The sequence below is a fragment of the Balaenoptera ricei genome, chromosome 12 (assembly GCF_028023285.1).
Source record: "Balaenoptera ricei isolate mBalRic1 chromosome 12, mBalRic1.hap2, whole genome shotgun sequence".
NCBI classification, from domain to species: domain Eukaryota; kingdom Metazoa; phylum Chordata; class Mammalia; order Artiodactyla; family Balaenopteridae; genus Balaenoptera; species Balaenoptera ricei.
Genome location: NC_082650.1, coordinates 91,803,086 through 91,814,063, shown reverse-complemented (window position 1 = coordinate 91,814,063; position 10,978 = coordinate 91,803,086). Strand labels below are relative to the sequence as shown.

The following is a 10,978-nucleotide window of genomic DNA, read 5'->3' as shown; positions in this document are numbered from 1 at the left end:
GATCATGTGACCAAAGTCAGCTGATCACACTAGAACAGCACCACCATAACTTGAAAAAGTATCCACTTTGGTGTGGCCCCACCAAATAGTCATGAGAATGATCAAATTCCGGTACAGGCAATCGGTGTGCCAGGAGTGAGCAGGGCCACAATCCACACCGAGTTGTCATGAGACAAATGGACCAACTTCTGGCAGGAGCCACAAATCTGGCAGTCAGTGCTGGCCTCTGCATCAGACACATAGGTCTGTTTACTCCGTGCCTAGTCTAGGAGAGCAGTTCTGTTGCCGTGTCTGGTACAATTATGAATATAGGCAGTAGTGGGGACAATCTGGATTTTAAGTCTCTTGATGAGGAACTTGACTCCATTTGGTCTCTTCAGTTAAAGGGCCCTTACTGTGGGCATCTTTGTGATGATTGAGAGACTGACTACTAGCCATGATTTGTTTCCACCATGTGCATCTTCCAAGAGTGGTGTCTTTAACCCACCAGTTTCTAGTTTTCTAAAGTAGGAGATTAAACTGGAACTCAACCTCTTGGGAAATAGCTCAAGCATCACTGAAAATATTATAACAAGGCTAATCAAGGGTAGTATTGTTCAGGTAAACAAGAACAGCCTTGGGTTTGGCCCACTAAACAGAGACCATGTCATTTTCATCTGCGTAACTGATGCTGAGATTGAACAGTGCAGCAGCCTCGTGGACACCGTCAGGTTCCACCTTGGCCAAACCATCCGTGAGCCATCTGTGAATCAAGGGCCCTGTTGAGGCAGCAGCTTTGCTTCAGTCAAGGGAGTGAGGATGACATTTTCCCTAATTAGATAGTTGCCACTTTTTCATGAAAATACTGAGAGGCCACTGGGGCAAGTCAGCTGTGCTCTTGAATATAACTTTTCCGTTTGACTAGCTAGGTTTCCGGGCCCTACGTTCTTTGTTAATCATTGAGTCTGAGTTGATCTACCCCCAAACAGGCATATCGGGCTCGCCAGTCACCGACCATGGGTCAAGTGCTCAGTTTATACAAGAATTTCATAATAAGCTAATGGCTGCTTTTGAAAATAAATATGTCTGGTTGACATGCCAGGGAGAGAATGAGCCCGAATCCTCAAGGCAGGTGGCTTCCCATTGTTAGAGGTCCCAGTTGTCAACATGGTCAGGCACAGAGACTCACAGCTCTGAGGACTGTTAGAGGGTGAGACCCCAAAGTCCCCAGCCCTTCTCTACATGTGGCTTTTTCTCATTTGGGGAGTTCCTTTTGGTACTAATGGGAAGAGGAAGTAAAAACATTTAGCGCTCGATTCAGATGTAGAAACAACAACCACAGTGTACAGAATAGGCTGTAGAGGCTCCAGAAGATCTTCCAGAGCAAGTGCATACACTTCCTTGGGTTGGGCAGATGGGGTGAGGGCCAATCAGAGCAATCTAACAGGGCATTGAGCAGGGTCAGGGGCGTGTCTACAGGTTAGACTCAGAGCACTGCTGTTTCCCCAAATCCACACATGGGTTCTGCTATGACTCCCCCCGCCCACATTCACAAGTGGAAAACCTACTGTCCAAGGTGATGGTATTAGGAGGTGGGGCCTTTAGAAGGTGATTAGGTCACGAGAGGGACCCTTCATGAGTGGGGTTAGTATCCTTATTAAAGAGACTCCAGGGAGCTGGCTCGCCCTTGCCACTGTGTGAGGACACAGCAATAAGTTAGCAGTCTGCAACCTGGAAGAAGGCCTTCACAAAACCAACCACACTGACACTTGATCCTGGACTTCTGGCCTCCAGAACTGGGAGAAATATATTTTTGTTGTTTATAAGCCATCCAATCTTGTTAGAACACCCCAAATGGACCAAGATAGGCTCCTTCTAGGCTTTTAATGGAGTCTAGAGATTATCTTTCCTTAGCCCTGAGACTTCTACCGTCTAAAGTTTGGGGCTAAATTCTTAACTTCACTCCAAGCAGATTAATGATCTGCAGAATGATTGTGGGGAGACCCCTTTTGGTTTTGTTGCAGAACCTTTCTTTCCAGCCAGACTTCTTTCCCACACACTGGAAAACAATGGGAGAATATACCCTACATTTCTGGCCTAGTTCCTGACTCTTCACCATTGACTCAGAATACAGAAAATGCTTCACATTGAAAAGTCACCTTATGTCTGGTTGGGAGCAGGTTGTATTTCCCTAAGATGCCACAATATCTCCCATGCGACATGTTCTTTATACAATGGGACTTTGACAATTTTTTCCATTGAAGGGTGGGATGTATGTCCCCTCCCCTTGAAATTGGGCAGGATTTTGTTTCAACCAATAAAGTAGGATGGAAGCAACACAGCGTGACTTCCTAGGCTAGCTCCTGAAAAGTGATTCAGCTTCAGCCTTTGTCACTGGATTCTCCCACTCTTTTAGCCTTCAGCTGCCATATTAACAGTTCAACTGCCCTGAGGCCACCAATCCGTGAGGAAGCCCAAACGGTTCTATGGAGATTACTTGGAGAAGCTGTGGGACCACATGGAGAGAGAGTGAGCAATGCATCTAGCACTCAGCTATTCTATCCCTCTGCTGTTCCAGCTCCAGTCACATCTGACTACAACCACTTGAGAGACTCTAGGCCATAATCACCCCGCTGATACTTTCCAAAATTCTTGTCCCACAGAAACTATAAGAGAAAATAAAGTGATTGTTGTTTTAAGTCTAAGTTTAAGCCTAAATTTAGTGTGATTTGTTTCAAAGAAATGCATAACCAGAACTTCTAGTTTCCAGTCTGTGATCTCAGCACCATGAGATAGTCAAAATTTCTGCCGTTTCTTTACTCCCCTATAAAGTCTGTTCGTCAGGGCCAGTAGAAACACAACTTGTGCCAAGATATGGCACATTCCCAGAGGACATAAAATACTGGCAAACATTTCATTTCAAAGGGCTTTTCTATCTTTGGAATTTTAGTGCATCTGGTCCTTGTTGCTTCCTTTCATTTCTTATGTCTTTAAAAATATATATATATATATATTTTTTTTTACAATGCATTCTTTTCTATTTACTGCAGTAAGTATCTTGGCCTTTCAAGACATAATCCATCCTGCTCCCATCCTGTTTAAAGGTAAATATCCCCTTTGCTCCCTATACCTATTTCAAGCTTAATTTTTCCATTAATTTTTCCATTTTTGTCACTATTTAGGACAAAACATACACACACACACACAGAGACACTTTTTTTGTTGTTTGTTATAATACCCAGAATACTGAGCAATAAGAATCTAGGATTTTCTGACTCCAAAATAAAGTTATAGACATTCCATTTCTTGTTTTGAATGATGGATATTTTATGGTTTTTTTTTTTTTTTTTCTAAAAAATTCACCATTTCAGAGTATTATGGCACTAGGTAGCAAAGCCCTAAAGCAAATCAAATGCCTTAGGAAAAGCTGCCTCATTTGTTGATGGACCCATTTGGACCACACTCCCCAACCACCATAGTACCTCTTGGATGTAGGAACTGATAAAAGCCAGTTAAGGCTCACTCCTGGATTTGGGGCTAGGGCAATCACTAAAAATTTGGGGACTGTGTTAGGATCAGGGAGGAAATGCCCAGTTAGTATTCTTAATACCAAATAATATAATACAACTTATGTCATTTCTGCTGAAAAAAATACTGGACAGCTATCAGGAGGCCCAGAAAATATATTATCTAGCTAACCAACTACAGAAATGGAATGGGGCACAAATTAAAGAAAACCCCATAAACCAAAGAATCTATTAGGGTGACTCCACCTACTAGAAATGTGTTGCCATGCGACAGGATCTAGACGTTCCAGAACATTCACCATCACATCTCTTAGCTTCCACTTCCTATGTTCCTACTTATTCCAAAATGATTCTGAGAAGAGGCCTGTTGTCCTCATTTAGTATTCTAAACCTGAAAGCCAGGCGCCATATCCAACTTTTCTTGGTTTTATCCAAACTATTTAGATATTGCATTGTAAAAGAACAACAAAACAAAAACAGAAACAAAAACAAATGCCCATGGTGTGCCTTCCCCTTTTCTGTGCAATGTTAGTCAGACACCTTTACTTGCCAACATACAGTATAGTTTACTGTTTCTCAAGTACATCCATTGCACTAGATTTCAAATTCAGTCTTGCTCCAGGTCCTAATGACCATGACCAAATTATACCTAGTGCTGCTGTAATAAATTACCACAAACTTCATGGTTTAAAGCAACTAAACCTTGTAAATTTCCAGTTCTATTTGTCAGAAATGTGACATGGGTCTCATTGAGTTAAAATAAAGTTGTTAGCAGGTTGCACTCCTTTCTGGAGGCTCTAGACTTTTTCCCTGTGATGTCACATTTTCCATGGTGTCTCAAATGTTCTCCGTTTTTATTAGATTGAATTCATTTTAACAATCTAGGATAATTTCCGCATAACCTTAATTATACCTTCAAAGTCCTTCTTGCCATGTAGGGTAACATTCACAGAATACATGGACATTGGGGGACATTGGGGAGAGGGGTGGTACTCTGCGTGGGGGTTTTTTTTGTTTGTTTTTTGTGGGTTTTTTGTCATTTTTTTAGAGCATTTGGTTTATTTCTGACACGTGAATCTCAAGACAGCGGCAGATTCTGGGTGGAGGGGGTGGGGGTCTGCATCGGGGTTGGAACTCCACCTTGCGGGTGGGGAAGGCCTCGCCCTGCACCGACACCATGTGTTACTGACCAGCACCATGATGTTCTGTGGGTCGTGTGTCTCTTGGACCACAGCACATTGGCACAGAATCAGGCGAGACCAGAGTCACCTGGAGGTCACGGCCCCCCTGCCGCTTGCTGGCCAGCAGAGCATCCAGGACCGGCCGCCTGCCGTCTTTCTTGCGCTGGCATAGGTCATTGCTGACTAGCTGAGCAGTGGCGCTGGACCTAGGGGCAGGTAGGCGGGCTGAGGTGGACAGGGAGGGGTCGGGGCTGCTGGCTGACCTGGACAGGCTTAGAGCAGCCGTCTTGGGGACTAAGGACCTTCAGGACAGGAGCCCCCGGCCACCCTTGGCACTGGGCTTCCTCCGGGCGCAGAGTTGGCCGAGTTTGGGCAGCGTCACCGTGGTGGCTTTGAGGGCGGCGATGCCAGCGCTGGGGAGAGCCAGGGACTCCGGGTCCTGACGATGTCCCGCCGGGCCTCCTCGGGGCGCAGCATCTCGGGTTCCACCATGCAGATGCGGCGGGGTGAACAGCGAGGGAGGAACTTCGGGTCTGGCAGCAGGTCGCGGTGAGGGACCCCCAAGCCTTCCGAGTTCTCATCTGAGTCCGCGGTGCAGGGACCGGCGAGCAGAGGGTCCGAGTCCAACAAAGTGTGCGGGGACCCGCCAACCGACTGGACGGCGTCACCCCAGCCACCGGAGCTCCCTCCCGCCCGCCCTGGGACCGCCCCCGGGACCTGGCGCTGCCGTCCTTGGAGCTGCCGGGAAGCCGGTGCCGCTGCCATGGCCTCGCGGCGCTCAGACACGTGGGGCGACACCAGGCACTGGTCCCCGGTGTCGCTTCCAGCGGAAGCTCAGCCCCTCCTCGCTCGCAGAGAGGGACACGGCCTCGTCCACGCGGTGGAGCGCGAGGACCCGAGCCGGCGGGCGGCGAGGGCAAGGCCACCGCTGGAGAGGCCTCCGCCTCGTCTCTCCGCCCCGCCCCGGGCTCAGCAACGGTGCCCGCGGGACGCGGGCGGGCAAGGGCGCGCGGGCCGGGGCTGCAGGCGGCCGACAGCAGCCTCAGCGCTTCGTCCTCCGGGCCGGCGCCGTGGTCCCCGCAGGGCTCAGGCCCGGGCCCGGCTGCTTTCCAGTCTGGGCGTGGCCGCCATCCCGGGCCCGGGCACTGCGGTCCCCCCCCCCCCCCAACCCGGCGGGGACCAGCGTCTCCATCCCGGAAGCTGGGGGCTCGCGGACTCGGCCGGGGAATGCGGAGCCACCGCGGGCCCTGGGGCCGCCTGGACGCCAGCCTTCTTGCCGCTGACCACCGTGGAGGCCCTCCGGGGCACCTCCCGGGGCTGCGTCCCAGGGGCGTCCGGCTTTGCCTCCCGGGCCGACGGGGCTTCTTTATCAGCCTGCGAGGGGCCTAGCCCCGGGGAGCACCTGCGCTTGCCCGGCGACGCTGTTGCCCGGCCTCTCTCCTGGAGCTGTCCCGGGAGCCCACGCTTTCTCGGCTCTCGGCTCCCCGGGGCCCCGCCAGGTCCTGGGGGTTAGCGCAAGCTCCGGCAAGAATCCCAAGTGCTGCGGGCAGACCAGGCGCGGGCGCGCGCGCCGTGTCACCAGCCCCGGTGCGTCAGCTGGCAGCGCTCCTCGGGCTAGGCCGGCAGCCGCTCGAGATCAGGGGCGTGATGCTCAGGCAGGCCAGGAGGCGCAGGGTGTTTTTGTTTGTTTGTTTGTTTTTGGGTTTTTTTAAAATTTTATTTATTTAATTTATTTATTTTTGGCTCTGTTGGGTCTTTTTTTTTTTTTTTAACATCTTTATTGGAGTATAATTGCTTTACAATGGTGTGTTAGTTTCTGCTTTATAACAAAGTGAATCATTGGATGAATGGATAAAGAAGATGTGGCACATATATACAATGGAATATTACTCAGGCGCAGGGTTTTGACTCCGTGCTAGCCGCGAGGAACACAGACACCCAGGTTGGATGAGAAGGCCTGTCTTCCCTGGAGACCCCGCCCGCTGCCCTTCGTATGCGGCCGACTGTTGAGGATGGGGAGGCTGTGAGGGCCCGCCGCGGGGGTCACCAGCAAAACGACCCCCCAATCCAGGTGCCTCATTGGCTTCCAGGAGCTCGTTGACCAGCACTGCGAAGAAAGCAGCGTCACCAAGGCCGCTTCGAAGATGTAGCCGCAGGGCCTGGGAGCCTGAGGACACCCGCAGAGGTCGGGGCTCCAGCAGCTGGAGGGGTTGCTGGCCCAGCGGGTTGGCCACCTGCTCAGAGAGAACTGGGGAGGCCCTCAGAGGTCGGCATGCACGCCTCCTGCCCCGGGTGTGGACACCGGTCAGGTGTGGCCTTGGGGGATTGGTTACCCCTTTTTATTCCAGGGACTACGTGGAAGGTGGAGAGGGGTGGGCATTCTTTCTTTTTCTCTCCGAAGAGGTTTTTAGCACAGGTGATCCCGTTCTCACTTCCTCCCCATCTCGCCACCTCTCGATGGCACTTCTCTCCCCATCTATTGTCATGACAGCATCTCCGGATTACTCGGTGGCGCTTTTGGGATCACTGCTGGGGCCACCGGGACCAGGCTGGGCTCCGATGAGAAAGAGCTGGTCCTGCTGTTATGGAAAGTCGTGGATCTGGCCAACAAGAATTTGGGACAGTTGTACGAGGTAATAGACCAGTTCAGTTGGAACTGACCAAGAATTAATTGTGTAAAAGGAACTAAGATGGAATGTAAAAACCTGTTCTCTGTGCCACCTGGGCCAGGCCCTCCAGTAGTTTAACCAGTGGGCAATCAATTGAACACTGGGGTAGGAACCTTCTTCTCTCTCTGTACTGAAGGGCAGCTTCATGTCAGGCAAATCCTGCATCATGAGGTTTCCAAGAAGAAAGTATTATTGATTGAATGTTTCTATTCCTTTTTTGATTTCTGTAAAGAATTCAAGAAGTGTTGCCTTGGTTCACCCGATATTGATCAACTGGAAGCTGCGGTAATGGCAGAGTGTTGAAATGTTGAGAAGAATAGTTCAGCCTCCCAGTATGGAGCTTCTCAAGTTGACGATATTGAGAATGTAATTTAAGCAATGATTTCAGAGCCTTATAATCACAGGTTTTCAGATCCAGAGAGAGTAAATCACAAATTTGAAAGTGGCACTTACAGCAAGATTATTGATAACAAGACTACAGTCAGGACTAGGGATTTATCTTGGCAGCCTTCATTTCAAGATATTTCAAGATTCTTGAAAGGACTCAATATTGCCAAGAGAGGTGAAGCACTTTGTCAAGCGAGTAGAGAAGCTCTGGTTAGGTTTGTGAGTAACACAGAGACCTAGCATTACACAGGCACAAACATCACATGGGGACCCAGTACACTGAGGCTTACAAAGCAAACAAGTGAAGATTTTCTTAAAATTGCTGGTGGTGCATCCAAAGAGGTAGTCCGATTTCTCTTGCAGGGAAAAGGTCATTGCCTGCATTCAGGGACTCCCTTTCACGGCCACAGCTGAGGAAATGACCTTCTTTGGACAGCATCGCCCCATGTCTGGGGAGAAGGCATCCTCTTTGTTACCCACCAGATGGCAGGCCAGCAGGGAATGGCTGTGTCTTCTTTGCTGTACCCAGAATGCCTTGAGGAAGCATAAGGACTTGTTGGGTAAAGGATACATTGAGCTTCTCAGGAGCACAGCAGCCGACGGTCAGCAGGTGGGTTGGGCTGCTGTGCTCCTGGAACGTGGAGGTGTTCACCAACCCCGAAGTTCTCTGAACCCTGTACTATTGGGATTTTAATGAGGCTTCATCACAGAGGCATGACTGATTACTATCTCCATTACAACCCCTCTCCTCTCTCTGGAGAATGAGAGGTGGGGCTTAAAACCCCAAGCTTCTAATTGTGGCTTGGTCTTTCTGGTGACCATCCCCCATTCAGGAACCCAGAAAGAGTCACCTCATTAGAACAAAAGACACTCCTGGAAATTTCAAATGATTTAGCGGTTTGGTGTCAGATATTTCTATCACTCAGAAAATTTCAAAGGTCTCAGGAGCTCTGTGTCAGCCACTGGGATCAAGGACTAAAAGTTAGAACAAAAGATTCTCCTATCTCCCCTCTTTACAATGGGTTTAGGAGCTCTGCATCAGGAACCGTTTCAAGAGACCAATACTTATATTTCTTATTATTTCACACCAGGGTAACTAGTCTGTTTTTGTCATCTTACACCTCATCTTCACTCCCTCCCCTACCATATAGTTTATCTGGTTAAACCAAAATCCTAGGCTGTTAAAGTTTTTAGATGAAGCCACAGCTCTGATGCTAAGAGGCCGTCTGTATTAGTTTTCAATTGCTGCCTAACAAATTGCTACTAACTTGGTGGCTTAAAGAACATCCATTTATTAGTTCACAGTTCTGTAGGTCAGAAGCTGGGTGGGCTTGACTATGCATGAGGTCAAAATGAAATGTTGGCCAGGCTGGGCTCTTACACGGAGGTTCTGGAGAAGAATCCACTTCCAGGCTTATTCAGGTTGTTGGCAGAATTCATTCTGTATGGTGGCAGGACTGAGGCCCCGTCTTCTTGCTGTGGGCTGACGGTCACTATCAGTTCCCAGAGACCGCTCTTGTTCTTTCGTGTGGCCTCCTCCATCTTCAAGCTGGAAGCGGCATGTGGGCATCCATGCCTTGGCCATTGTTGGGCTCCAGCATCTCAGCGCTACATCCAGTCAGGAGAGAGGCTCTTAAGTGCAGTCTCTTTTCCCAAACTGCCAAAGCCACTGGGTCACGGCAGCTCCCTGCCAGTTCTCCAGGCAGCCTCTAGAGCCCCCTGCTCAGGTCCCCTGGACAAGGGGGACATTTACTAGTGGGAGCCACGTCTAGCCCACCCAGATGAGGATGGCCACTTTTTTTTTTTAAAGCCATAAAGCTCAATATTTACAAGAAAAAATCCATACTTGGTTCTAAGAATACTGGCCACATAAAGAACTGTTTACTTCTCATAACAAGAAAAACCTAAGTGTATGCCTTACTCTTAAAATATAGAATAACAAATAAAATTTAAAACTCAAAAAGTAAGCCACTTATTGAATGCATGCCCTTTCTCCTTCTGGGAAACAGCATAAAAGCAAATTTTGTCAGGGCTCAGGGCCTTCCTATCAGCTCCCCTGACCTGCAGCTGTAGCCCTGTAACTTTAAAAAGGTCATCCATTTCACACTGGCCAAAGAGAGCCAGAAGGCAGGCCTGGTGAGCTTACAGCACACCTCTTCCCACCCTCTTTGGGAGAGGTAAGTACTGACTTTCTGGGAAAGTTTCCAGATGCAAAGTTTGCTCCTCTGCCTCCTGGGGTTGAAGGGAGCTTGGTGATCCCTCTGGCACTGAGTTTTGCTCCCTGTATTCCAGCCCTGACTCTCACTCCACCAGGACCTGTGGCTGCAGAGCTTTAAATGTTTCCCCTGCACTGAAGCTAGCTGCCCTCCCCAAAGAGAACAAGTCAAGTCAGATGATGTGGAAGATGCCAGTCCAGCTCTTTCTTTTTGGGAATCATATCTCCCTGGGTCTGGCAGAAGGAGCCAGCAGAGTCTGGCCGGAAGACATAATGATCCCAGGTGTGGAAGGTGGCATGTCCGCCCCAGGTGCCAGCCAAGAGCCCTATGAGTCTGCTGGCTCGACAGCTCTGTTGCCAACAAGTGCAGAGTGTAACAGACATTCGCACAGAGTATCTGCCAACTCCAGAAAGCACAGCCCATGCCCCAGAGAAGCCAGAGCACAGCCTCGAATGTGCAACTAGTCAGTCCATGGAGAAAGTGGGTGGAGAGACACAGAAGATAGTTGAGAATGATGCCTTGGTGAGTGACCTGGGTTAGAGCTGTTGTTGGGGTCTTTCAAGCCACTGGATTCGTTGGTGGGATCATCACTGTGGTCGTGCAGAACGTGTCTGGAAGGTACTCACCCTCAAGAGCTGAAGAACTGTGCCCTTCTTCCAACATCATTCAAAGATATAGTTTCCAATTTCCCCTGTCCCCAGACATGTGGGGGAAGGTGACCCGTGGAAATGCTTGGCCACCCACTCAAAATCCACGATGATCCGTCCGCTTGCCAACAGCAATCGAAGGAAAGATAACTCAGAAGACTTGCTCCTTTAAGCATTTGTCTTTTGAAATTTTTTTAAAGATATAAACTTTGTAAAAGGTGATTTAAAGGGAAAAATGCATAGAAAGTGGAGCAAAACTATGTAAATTGGTTTATAACTAAGACAAACAATTTAATTCAATCCATGTTAGAATATGTAATTGTGTCTTTGTACCAACCATTCTCTGGTGTTATTAAAATGCAAAGGAATTTG

General features: G+C 49.0%; 2 pseudogenes; both read left to right on the top strand.

Annotated features, from left to right (window-relative positions):
• The first annotated feature begins 7,063 nt into the window (after nt 1-7,063).
• LOC132376130 (epithelial splicing regulatory protein 1-like) lies at nt 7,064-8,437 on the top strand (annotated as a pseudogene).
• A 1,849-nt stretch (nt 8,438-10,286) lies between these two features.
• On the top strand, nt 10,287-10,719 carry LOC132376129 (podoplanin-like; annotated as a pseudogene).
• Nucleotides 10,720-10,978: the final 259 nt, after the last annotated feature.